Here is a 13,383-nt window from a genome sequence, read left to right on the forward strand (position 1 = left end):
CCCCAGCCACTGGCGGTCTGGCGTGCGGTTATTCCTCAGAGGCCTGACGGGACGCGGCCCGTGGAAGGGAAGTCAGAAGCTGCGATTTTTTCTCAAGCGAGCAAACAAACAAAACCCCAAGCCGAGACATTTGCAAGAACTGTTTTCTTAAAAAGGGGGTATCTGGAAATGCGGCATTTCGTACCATCTTCTGATGACATTAGTGCTGAACCCGCCTCTCCCCACCTGTTCTGACCAGACTGCCCATCCAGGACGATCCCAAACGCTGCTGGGGGGGAGCGCGCACAGCCTGACCCTCTACCCCCCCTTTTTGAAATTACAAAGTGCCACGCTATTTAACTGACCTAAACGACAGCAAGAGGGCTGCAAAGGTTATTTCCCCCACTTTTTCAAGACTGCTGCAAAGTCAAAGTCCTGTAGGCCCTCCTCCACAGCCAGAGCGTTTTGGGGCGGACAGCATGATGCTTGGGGAGAAAAAGCTGTTCTTGGCACGGTACGCAGCCAACGAGGTGAGGATTTGTGACCTGCGAGGAGAACCCAGTTATCGTTGCCAATGAGATGTAGAAAGTCTGAGGGAGTCCTGCAGATCATACGGGAATGAGCCTGTGAGGAGCACTCACACGTTCTACGAGAAAAAGGGGGCGACGGTCTGCAGCTGTACAGATCCCTCGCGGTGTACGCCACCTGGCCTACAGCACGCCACCTTCGGATCGGGACCTGGAGGAGCTTTTGCCGTCAAGAGTCTCCTGCAAAACCAATGCTCCGTCCTCTGAAGAAGGGAAGGTGCCTTGGAAGAGCGATGTATTATTTGCCTGGCCGACTTTTCTCCCCGTCTCCGCCAAAGCTCGAAGAGTACTGGCACTTCTGCCTTCTCAAGCAGAGCCCCGTGTAACTGGACCACATCTAATGCCTTGCACAATGCAAATGGAGATTGAAACGGTTGTTTCCTTTGATGTGCGTGACTAAACACACAAAAAGGATATTTTCCCTTAGATCCTCATGAGAATGGAACTTCTTTAAAAAGACCTGTTGGCACTCTGGTTTTGCTAAGGACCGAAGCTATTTCCGAGCCAAGACGAAAGAGGAGTATGGTGTGATGGGTCTCTTCTAAGACAGAAGAAAGGAAAATTCCTTTTTCCTATTTTCAGCGGCTGCTAATCTCATGGAGCGTGAAAGGCACATTGATGAAGAGGCTCTAGAATGACAGGCTCACTCCCAACGGTCATAAAGCTATCTAGTATACTCTGTCCTATGAATACACGCAAATAATAATGCAGCTACAGGATCAGCTGAGATAATTGTTCCCTTCAGCTGTTCAAGATATGCTGGAAACTTTTCTAGTTGCCACGCTGGCAAAGAGCTATCATTTTCATGATGAGTTCTAGGGAATTCACGTCTCTCCTTGGATATTCTTCCGAAATGATCCGTACGCTTAGCAGAGACATGAGGTAGCTGTACAGTTGGTGCTCCTCAGTTTGCATTATGGCAAAAACAGAATACTAGATTAAAATAGGTAACCCTCTGCACTTAAGAGATGGAAGTCAATTTCCTGATGCAACTGTCAGATGTTTAGGTGACACCTGACCAAGACACAGAGGGCTAGCCCACCTTGAGCTCATTCCCAGCGCTCCACGGGGAGTGGCAGGTGCCAGTGCCTACCCCCTACAGACAGACCTGCCTTGCTATCTCTTCTTCAGCAAGAAACGGGCAACCGGCTTAGCCAAGAAGCATAGCCTGCAGCGCCTTCAGGGTGCCAATCCCACCCACTGCCTGTCTCTTCTGAACCAGCTTATCTCCTGGCATGTTGGGCTCCTGCCCAAGATTAACCTCAGGCTGGTATTCAGAAGGGGCTCGAGCTTCCACTTGGATATTCAGGCAAGACTACGTAATGGAAAGGAGATGAGAGAAATGATGGAGCTAACGCATCTCCTCCGAGTTACAAAGATTCTCGCTCTGCTACCAAATACAATAATGTCGGAGAGCTACTCGGGTTCGGTTTTGCAGGCACCGGTGCTTGTGGCTGAAATGCAAACAGGGACCCAGGCCGCTCCCAAGTACGTAGATGGCAGCTGTTGCCACAAACAGTCTTTCCGTTCTTTTCAGGGAGATGAGCACAAACGTTTATTTCGGTCATAGCCCTCGCTGCATTATTCACCTACATACTCTTGAGAACAAATAACCATAAGGTACTCCACATGGGGTTAGACCTTGAGATCACCGGGAAACATGATTAAATGCAAAATCAGCTACATGTGTGCATGACAGTGTCCATCTCTTTCTTCTCTCCAAAGCTCAAGTAGTTCCTTATGTGCTTGTATGGCTCATTAGAGTAATGAGGTCCATGTGGTCTGATTGACAAGGTTGTTTAGGACACCAGCTGCCTCCTCTCAGCCGTTACAGTCTGGGGAAGGAGGAACTTCCACCGAACTGCTTGGCAATAGCTCCACTTCCAGAACTAACACAACCTACCTTGGCTCTACAGTAGCGTGCGACCTGCGCTGTGAAGTGTCTTCGGGAGCACCACCTGGCTTTCTAGATCCTTCCCGGTCCGTAAAGACGATGAGAATTTGTGTGGATGAGGACAAATAAGGCATTTTTAAGGGGTTATTGAAGTAGTGTATAAATTCTGCTACATACGGCTAACGACCTCATTCTCTTCCCCAATAGAAGCTTTTCTACCAGGAGAAAAAAACCCTAATAAACTGAATCTTATATTCCTGAATTCATACATAATTTTAACAGTAGCATATAGGTTATTACAGCAATGTGATCTATGTAATATTACGGATGCTATTTGAACATGGATTTTTCATCAAACATGCCAACAAAGTCCCAAATATTTTCATTTAATTCCTTGTGCAATAAAATGATAAGAAAGAAGCCATGTGAATTGAAGTGCTGCTGGCATCTTTAAAGTTTCCCAGCTCCCCACTGTTGAAAAATCAAAGGTCTAATCGCTATTAAGGCACAGAGGTACTGAACAGCAACAGATGCTGTGCATGTATGGTACGGGATAAACTGACTCGGTCTTACCTTTCTAGGGGCACAAACACAGAGCTACCTCCAGCTGATAAGCAGCAAGAAAGTAAGTGTGCCAGGAGTGTTTGCAGTCTGAATCATGAATAATTTTTAACAGCAGACTGATAAAAGCTGCTGCTATTCTGATGTCCAGCGTTTGGGGTTTTTTTGTTAAGAGGGAGGTGAAATATGAAGTTCTTTAAAAAAAAAAAAATCTTCATTGTCATTCCATGGCAGATGTGGGTCTGGCTTGGTTAATTGGGTTAATGTGATGATTTGGCATGCTTAGTTATACACAGAAGTAACACTGTAAAGAATATATTCAAATATCCTGTTATGGATATTCAGCAAATTATACATCCACCGTTGCTATGGCAAGCATCAAAAAGCAAAACAATTCAGACAGTTTTAATAGCTATAATGACAATGTTGGAACCCCATTTCTTTCAAATTGTTTGCACAAAGTTACTCCATGATTTAGAAGCAAGGAATGCCAAGTGTTTTTACAAAAATACTCTTGAAAGCGTGAATAGACATGCTTAAAAAAAAACCCCTCACAATGATAGAAATGAAATGGTTTTGCCCTTTCCTCTCTCCACTTACAGAATCAAAAGCTACTTCTTCTAGGAATAAACCCAAGACTTAACCAAGTCAATGTGTATGTGTAAATCCACCGTTACTTCACAATACTTCACTGCATTTGTGAAGTATAATTGCCAATTCCCAAGTTCATCAAAACCAGGTAAATATCTGAAAACATGCATTTCTTCAGAGAGGTTCTCCAGAGAAGTACACTCTGTTTAGTGCTCTGCCATCCAAATAACTTGCCCAAAATGATGTGTGGAAGTTGAAGAAGAATATACATTACCAGGAACTAAAGATACTGGGTTACACTCGGAAGGGATGAAACTGCGTACTACCCTAGCAGGAGGCTGAACTCGGTCATCTTCAGTCTTCTGGGGTTCGGATACATTCTTCTCCCCGTTCCTTCTGCAGCTCTGAGCCTGTTTATTTCCCTCAGAAATACAAACACTACATTCAAATAATCTCTAGTAAAACTCTGTTGGCTATAGGGAATTCACACCAGACTAAACCGAAGCATAACTCCAGAGCCTAAGCCATTTTAATGGACCCTGGAGGAAAGATGTTTTTGCTGCACAAAGCCTCATAAAGGTTTTGTAGATATTTAAGCCAGCAGCCTCAACACTAAACACAGTATTTACCTGTTTAACTAAGAACAAGGGCAAAAATGCTTTGTTCCTCTGCACTGGCACCGGGTCCAGAAGGGAAACAAGTGGCTGCCTGCAGGGGCTGCAGTGCTGGAGCCCCATTTATTCTGGTACAACTTCAAACTGACTTACATGGGTGCCAACCTCCAGCATTTCGCTGCAGCCAGCAATGCCAGGGGAGAACGCCTGCCACGCTGTGCACTGCGGCATGCTGTCTCTGCCACAAGCCCCGATGTTGCTTCCTCTGCGGTCCTTAGTCCTTTATTTCCCTACGAGAACAGGCCAGGTTGTGTCTTCACTTCGGTTCGTGCTCCAAGCACCCTGGTGGCACTAAGAAAATAACAATTATTTTGCTCTAATATACACTCATAAGCCAGTCAGAGGAGAAAAAAACTGAAATATGAGGTAAATTAAAGCTTCCAACTAAGGCGATTTACCAGTAAGTCACCATAAAATTCAGATAATTTGTTTTTTCAGTTCTGCAGCAACTTTCTCCAATTCGTTTGGATTAACTATTAGAAATTATGCCTCAAGAATTAAAGAAAATGTCTGCTGACCATTATATCAAATTCTAATTTTAGCCAGAAAAAAAGAATAATTAGGCTGTGATTTACTCTGGTAGTCAACTTACGTTAACAATTTTTCCCCCCCGTTTATGTAATTCTGGCAAAATCAAATAATATATACAATGCTCATAAATGCTGGGCTAGATTTAGTAAAGACAATTTCCTCCAGTATATTCAGGACATTTCTCTTTGCTTTCTGTTATAATAAGACAATCAAGTTATTTAGTTTAAGAAGGTAATATGATTGTCATCCATGGTAGCCTCACTTACAATTTTAGTGCAGTCTTCAGTAAGGTACATGGAAGGATTTTTTTTTTTTTTTTTTTTTTTTAAGCTGTCATCACCCTGTAACAAGCTGTGTAGCCTGGCTGCTGCTCTCTGGAAATGTTTCCCCCCCCCCATCCTAACCCCTCTCCCCTGCTAGTGTGGCAAAACTGCACTTATTGCTTAAGAAGCAAGAAGAAAGTACAAATGCTACGAACAATCAGTAACGCAAGCTATCGTGCACAGTGTTGGTACACAGCTGGCTCTGTTCTGGGCAGTGGATGAAGAGCTCCCAGCTCGGGACCGGTCAGGAAACGCTGCTCCACAAAGGTGGCAGCGCCAGCTCGTTGAATCCCAGCCGACAGCATGCACAGAAACCCATACAGTAACCTATATAGTCATCTATATTACTTGAGGAAAAGGCCATTTTCCATAATTCCTATTTTCCCCTCAACATGTACAAGATAGAATAATCTTCAGGTTAGTTTGATATCAGATCTCTAGCGATAGTTTAAGCAAATAATAACGGGAAAGTATGTTTAAGTCTAAGATCCCTAAAGGTATGCTCCCAAATTTCTGCTCCTACTTTTAAACAAATGTCTTTTCCAGGATACTTAACTCCTCTGAAATTGGACTGCTGTCTATATTAACTGAATAAATATGGATCTAGGAGCCAAACTGTAGTCAGTAAGGTATGAAAATGTCAGCCTCAGGCACTGAAAACAGAAGAGTGAGTAATGGAAGATGACGACGGAAGAACAAAAGGAGAACCGAAGGAAGAGAAATTGATGATGGTAACAGAGGCAGAAGGTGTTCAAAGCCACATAGATTCAGGAACTGCAAGCCAGAGGCAAAGTCAAATTTAACTGAGTCAGTCTGCTCCTGAGGAACTTCTGATGACAGCACCATCCAGGCTCTGCCCTTGGCCCAAAAACCTGTCCTGGAGTTACCAAACCAAGTCTTCATTCATACACTCCTGTGATTTATTCTGTGTACGCGTAACATGGAAGCATCACTAACAAACAATGGAGCACTCGCGCTTTCCATTAAAAAGCATTATTTTTGAAATCATTATCTCAAATCTTTAAAGGACTCCACTGTGATTGGGTTCTGCCATACTACAAATTTACAATGAGAAGGAACTTCCCAGACTTTTTTCATCATTATTTATGAATAGATAAACCAAATGGAAGTATAATTCCAGTATCACAAACTAGAATCAATTGTGATTTGCTTACAGTGGAACTATGGCAGTGCAGCTACTCAAATTATCTCATGTGCCTGTCCGATGCCTTATTACACAAAACCTTTCTTCTCTGTCAGCAAGGATACGCAGTAGTTCTTATAAACAAAAATGATTGTTTTAGTATTTTCTCATTAGTTTTAGCTATAGAGCAAAGTTTTCTTTCTAGATTTGCCTAAATCTTGTCTAACCATTAAAACAATTCTTTCCCATATGACCCACAAGAGTTGCACAGAAGGAGAAATATATACAAACAGTATATGCAGAAAAGATGCAGAAATAGCTAGTCTTTACTTAGATGGTTTCATTTGCAAGTTCTTGACTTTCCCTTGAACTTCCTCCCCTGAAGGACTGGAACAGCAATACTTTTTTTTCCTGAAGTGGAGTAAATCAGTTCCTACGCTCTCAGTAGCAGAGTGAAAATTAAGATGTAAAGGAGTAAAGAATGCAGAACCCCCCTATTATTCAACAACAATACAATTTGCTGCTGATCTTCAGTTGCCTAGACAGGCACGTCAATTATTTATAGAACCCAGAGTGTTAAATATTAAGTATTTCAGCCTGGGACAGCATGAAGGTAAAACCAGGAACGTGATCCTGTCAGAACTGCAGAATTGTAGGCAAGGACAGAATATCCCCACACAGATTACCCTTTTTATTGAACTATAAATTGAAAAAGGTCCTTACAAAGTGTCACTTTTGATGTTAAGTGATATGCATTCTCTTTTTTTGACAGCGTCAGTCTATATTTAATGTTTCTCTAAAGGGCTATTTCTGCCAGGGAAATGATGCACAATATCTTCCAAAAACATAAGTTATCATAACCTCATCTGAATATTTACATGAAGTCCACGACCTTCTCTTTATCTGTGCTTACATCTATGAACAGCCCGTCACGCACATTTTAAAATTTACTCCAAATGACCACAACTGCCATTCTCACGGTGCTGAAAAGACCTCGCCATGCAACACTGTGCAACACTATAGCACCGCCCAAGGCTTAGATACATACTACCAACTCACCTATAGTAACCACAAAATGCAGCTTAAAATAACTTCCACTGACTCCTTAGAGTGGGAGACGCATTCAAAATTAGCAAGCGCTCCTAAAGAAAAGAATTATGCATAACATTACTTCTTTCTAACTGGTAAGAGAATTCTTAATATTGGAATTAGCTTTTATACTTGGAATGATATCTTTCAACTTCGATCTCTGATTAAACAGTAAAACCTGTGACCTAGTGTTGTACAACGTCAATTTTTATAACGCCTCTTACTGCCTAAAAAAAATTAAGTAGTTTTATAATAGTATTAAAACTAGAAGTTAATCCTTCCGTAGGATTACTCATTGATCAAAAACAACTAGAAGTATAAAAAGTAAACATCTTAGTTGCAGAAATTAGTATGGGATCAATGGAAGTGGGCAGTCACCTGGATGACAAGCCTGAAGAGCACATTTCAGAAATGGATCTACAAGGTCTGCCTGTGAATTTAAGTGCTGATTAGGAGTATAATCTAAGGACGGCACTTACTTCTGGTGTATTTGGCATTAAGCCCTTACAGTTAAGGTGAAAGTCTGGGGGATGAAATTATGTCCCTAACCTCAAGCACCCATCACAATCCAAACAATTATGTTTTGCACGAACGATACAAAGGTGTAAGTGCCAGTAATGGAATCGGCTCACTACAACGGCCAGTGTTATGTGACACAATCGTGTCAGCACAGAGACGTCCAGTTATGCAGAGTAACCACAAAGTTTCAGGTATGAAATCAGAAAGAACGTAAAGGCTTGCTTTTAACAAATGGCTTATCATTGTCTATAATAATCCCGGAACTTTGGAAATAAAATACTTCCCACCTCATTTGGCCATTTGTTTGCTCAGAAAACATTTCTTCCTTTCTTGTGCCATTTAAGACGCGAGAGGCAAAAGGCCTCTGTGTATGTATCGTCATTACTGGGAAGCTCCTTGCAACGTGGAATCCCGCACAGCTCTGTTCCTGCTCCCTTCCTCACATAGGAGACACACTCTCTCATTAAGGGAGGTGCTGAATCGCTGAAGTTCTTCATGCCAGCAATGCATGAACATGTGGTTTACACCTCTCTCACACTGAGATTTAAACCTCTCACATCTGAAAAGTTTAAATCCAGTATCATTAGTCAGCTAACTGGACACCCAGGAAAAACAAGCACAGGGTGAGAAGCACCCACTTCAAGTTCAAGCCAGGTCAGATAGCAGTTACAGTGGTTAGGAAGGTGAACGCTCCAAGGCATACACTCGGCACGTAAAGATACCTTCTTAAAACAGGAACTGCAACTCAGGTCCGTTTTGAACTCAAGTGTTTTCAGACACCTGACTCAAACTGCCCTTCCCCTCTGTAAGCAGTCTTTCCTCTCGTACGTGGATCATGCAGCCTGGGATTCTCGACCTGCTGAAACCAGTACACACACATCAGATTGGCTGCTCTTACAAGACAGGGCAAGCTACATCTGTTAGCCTGTTCCTCTGACGATGGCAGCTACAGAGTAGTACTAACGCTACACAAACAGCCCAGAGCCGGCTGCGTGGCTTGCTTATGTACAGGGAGAGGCTTAAACAGCAAAAACAAGATGGTTTTAGTAGCATGTAGCAGTTATTTGGAAACAACCTATGCAAACTGCACACAGTGGAAGGCCTGTCGAAAGCACCAGGTTAGAAGCCACTTCACCACCAAAGACTTTGAGACGGACTGAGAAAGACAGAGCTCTCTCCTTTGCCGAGAGTCTAGGAACTGCAACTGAACAACACCTCCACGCTTGAACTGTCAGTGCTTTGGGCCACGTGACATGCCAACAAGTGCTGCAAGTCTCTTTCATTTCAAGAACACACATAATTTTACCCCAATTCTTTACCTTGGAGTCACACAGATAGCATATTTGACTTTTTACATGGTGCAAGCCCTAAAATGCATAAGAGAAAGGTTACACCACTGTACAGACTGAAAAGAGTTTAATTAATACCAAAGCATTCACTTCGTTGGGAAAATGAGGCACACGACAGCCTTGTGCTTACTGAACTAGACTCTTAGAGCCACTGTACCTCAATCAATGACAGTTTTTCTCCCCGAGTGATTTTCATTCACAGTGGCCAGGTAGGTACTACCAATAAAAATAAGTTTTCTACAGGCAACAATGATTAAGAAATGCTCAAAAAACTGTTCATCCTTCACCAGGAATAACTGGTGTGATGGCATTCAAAGAAAAATATCCCAGATCACGATGGGGACTTCCCAGCATTTTCCTCTTTGTGCACTGACTCTACAAAAACCCTTATTTACTAAACTATTACAAACAACTCATTAGTCACACTAATCCCATAAAGCGAGCAGTGCATTAGTGGTAGGTATCCACCATCTACTATGAGAGAAGCTACACTGTCTGTCTCTAAAAATACCTTGCTTATTTTATGCCAGTCAGTTGCCAGCTTTTATTCAAAAAGGGTGAATTTTTACTTAAGACGAGTATCATTGGAAGCAGACGAATTATGTGGCAAATATTAATACACTCATCATAACTTCCACAGAATCAAAATTTCAACTTATATTCTCAGTAGCGATACTGAAAGTTTATCTGCATAAAAGGTGCTTGTATGGTTCATAGCAAGTTTGTTAAAAGCAAGCATCTGGATTAAAACACCCAAAGTTACAGTGAAAGGTTGTCCACGGCTCATCTGAGGAACTAACCGGTACTAGTCAAAAATGTCCGCAACTTCTTGGGGGAAAAAACCCAAAACAAACCCCCAAAAATCCCACAAACAAAACCAGAAAACCTTGGAGCCCTACCTTCTAGTAACAACAACTGTAGTAACAGCCTCTGATACGCAATATGGTCTTATAAAATGCATTGATAAGTCCATGAAATATTCTATGCCAAATTAAATATTTTAAAGATGGAGGAATTCTGACTGCATCTCCTCCAACTGCCTTGCCTCTGACATTGAGGGCTAGATCTTCAACTACAATGACTAAGAAATTTTGTCTGATAAACCACTTCCAGAAAAGGAATAATACTGAACTTTAAGATCAAAGTATACAAGTGAGTGATTCACCTTCTTTTCTTGTACGCTTGCAAGACATAGGCTAAACATGAACATAATATTAGGCCCTTTGAAAAGTTCCACCTGCGTTTGAGTATGAGAATTTGCATCAAGCGGTAAGGTGAGGCTACACAACCCTGAACAACTGGATGCCACTCTCTCTCAGATGAGCATCCTCCTTTACTACCTCGAGAGCTTTGTCTATCAGACCATGTCACCTGAATGACTAACAGCGCACTAACTTCCACTGCTGCCATCTCGCACTGACTCCAGCAAGCTAAAGCGTTAGCAGGACAGCAAGCAAAATAGAATACTTATTTCCCAGTGCTCCCCTGCAATTGAAAACCTGAATGCCGACAAGACTGAGGGAGAAAACTAAAGAAACATAAGCCAGTCTAGTAGGCGACTGTCTAACCTCAGGGTCACATAAAATACCACGTGCCGGAAGAAAGAAGAAACAGCGAGGAGTTGGCAACATCGAAAGCACAACGCCTGCAGAAGTGATTATGCTGATGCCAAATCTGGTCCTATCTGAGCTTTCCAGCCACTGCTGAGTTGACAGCACGTGCTGCGATGCCGAACTGGCAGAGGCGATGCTGAGGACAGCTAGTGGCCACTAGCCACCTTAAAGCAATAGCACCACGCGTCTTCCCTGAGCTAACGTTTAGTGGCATGAATAGTAAAATAACATGTATATAGTGCTCTTTGTCAAAACTGCAGCAAATACTGAAAAACAACTCCCCGTTCTCTGTTTTGCCCAGCCTGCTGTGACGCCGGACTCACAGGGTGCTGCGGTCCACCACTGAGCCGCACTGGCTGGGCTCCAGGGCCCCGAACAGCAAGCGGGAAGAACAGGGAACAGCTACACGTCCTGGCTCTGGGGAACTGGCACAACCGTAAGGACACAGCTCCTTGCCAATACTGACCGTACTCCAATTTTAGCAGACTTAAAGCTTTCCAGATCGATGGTGAAGAATTTCGAAACTCAAAGAGCATAACAGATTTGCATCCGAGTCTATGGAAATAGCTGAATAATACACCAACAGCCTTAACATACACATATGCAGAAAGAGAATGAACAAAACTATCAGATCTTCCAAAATATGGATTGACAACAGCAGAAATTTGCTAATTACTATTTTAAGTATGCCTGAATTCTCAGCTCTGGTGTTATTAAACTAAAAATTATATCATCATATATTAACTATGATAGCTTATGCAAGTTATGACCATTTCAAAAAACCAATCTGTATTTCATACAACATTTCAAACACGGTTACATTTCCCAAATGACATAGGACAAATTACTACTTTTTCACCAGAAGAGTTGAATCCTGTGTTGTTCCTCCCCTGTGACATCATGTGGCCTAAACATAACAAGGATTTTAGGACATCCTGTAGCATCCAGAGCAGCTCCTTATCATGGCAACAACGGGACAGTATTTTACTAAATAGAGGCAAAATTAAACCGCAGAATTGAGCCCAAATAATATTTTCACTGACACAGTAGGAGAAGTCATTGACTCCTCCTCAGAGAACTATTCTACTGGAGGTAAGTTGGAGGCTGATTTTGGAGAGAGAAGAGCTGGTAGGGAATACAGGTTCCCAGCTTCCAGCCTGCACGAAATCCAGAGGGCTGTCCATGGAAAATGGTATCTGTAATTCCTATATGTTTCTCACCTTCAAAGTGTAAAAGGTTGGCTTTCTGGCAAGCTCTACGTGTTCTGAAAACAGCTTCTGACAGAGGAAAGCGATGCCCTAATGCAGAGCTCTGTCCCCATGACAGGCTCTTCATGCACTTGGCTGAAAGGATCCAAAGACATTGAGTGAGCTGGTTTAAGCTATACTACTGTAGGAAACGCATTTTAGTGCGAACCAACGAGGTGCCAAGGTCAACAGAAAGCCAGCGTCTCCCTTCCCAGACACCCAGTGCGCATACGGAATTGCTAGATTTTTCAGAAGATTTCCTAGCAGTATGAAGCCTGAAGAAATAACTTCTCACACTGTCAAAACTGCACTAACGATCTTCAGGGAAGTCTGTGTTGTTAGCACATTCAAAAGCCTTAACCCTGCCCTGCACAATGGTCTGTTTGACAGACCATGTCTTGATCAGAAACAGTTTAAGCACATAAAAATTACAACTGGCACCAACACCTAAACTATAGCAAATTCCTCCCTGATTGTTTTGAAGACGACACTTCCAGCAGAATAGAACTGTTATTTTTTTCTCTCTCTCTCTCAACCATTCACACGTCGTCCTGCTTCTCCTACTGGCAAGATCTCCTGCTTGCCACAGAAACGCCCTTCTGTCCCATACACTTGCTGCCAGAAAGAGCTGAGAGGCAGGGGGCAACATGCAGATAATTACTACAAACCTGGAACATTTTCAAGGAGAATGTTTGCTTTTGACTTTTGGGGGATTAAAGTCAGTCTTCCATAAACAAGCATGAAAATATCCCAAGGAGAGCTACATTGCTAATGAAGATTTTCTTGCTTGTCAGTTGCTTCAGCCACTTCTGCTGCCATTGGAGGAGTGTAACGGAGGCCTTTCTACTGCATGGCTCTCTGCAGGTGTGATTAAATCTGCCTCTTACTTCCCAAAGTCCCCAAGTGGACTATCACGCCTCAGTTAGAGAGATAATTTCTCAGAATGAAAGAGCCAATAAGAAGTCATTCCTTTGGGCATTTCAACAGCATTAACACAAAATGCAGTAAAAAGCATCAGAGTGGCAGAAAGCAATTTAGTCCTCGTGGAGACAACCTGTTTGCAATGCATTCCAAACATTTTAACTGTGTGTATCTGCCCGGGTTTAAGTCAGAAAACAGTACAGGCAATGGCTGCACTGAACCGTCACCTCAGGAGAATGGCACTGGCTGCATATTAACTGGTTGAGTTCATCTCTTATTTCTCTTTTTGTTCTCATCACAAAACATGGCAGCAGACAACCCGGTATGATGGCTAGACTAATTTGGCGGCATGAGCTGCAGG

General features: G+C 42.7%; 1 protein-coding gene across 1 annotated transcript in view; it reads right to left on the reverse strand.

The window, feature by feature from the left end:
- Positions 1-13,383, reverse strand: part of CAMTA1 (calmodulin binding transcription activator 1) — a 336,801-nt gene that overhangs the window by 318,993 nt on the left and 4,425 nt on the right. The window lies entirely within an intron of this gene.

Source organism: Pygoscelis adeliae, unplaced genomic scaffold, assembly GCF_000699105.1.
Source record: "Pygoscelis adeliae isolate BGI_AS28 unplaced genomic scaffold, ASM69910v1 Scaffold370, whole genome shotgun sequence".
NCBI classification, from domain to species: Eukaryota; Metazoa; Chordata; class Aves; order Sphenisciformes; family Spheniscidae; genus Pygoscelis; species Pygoscelis adeliae.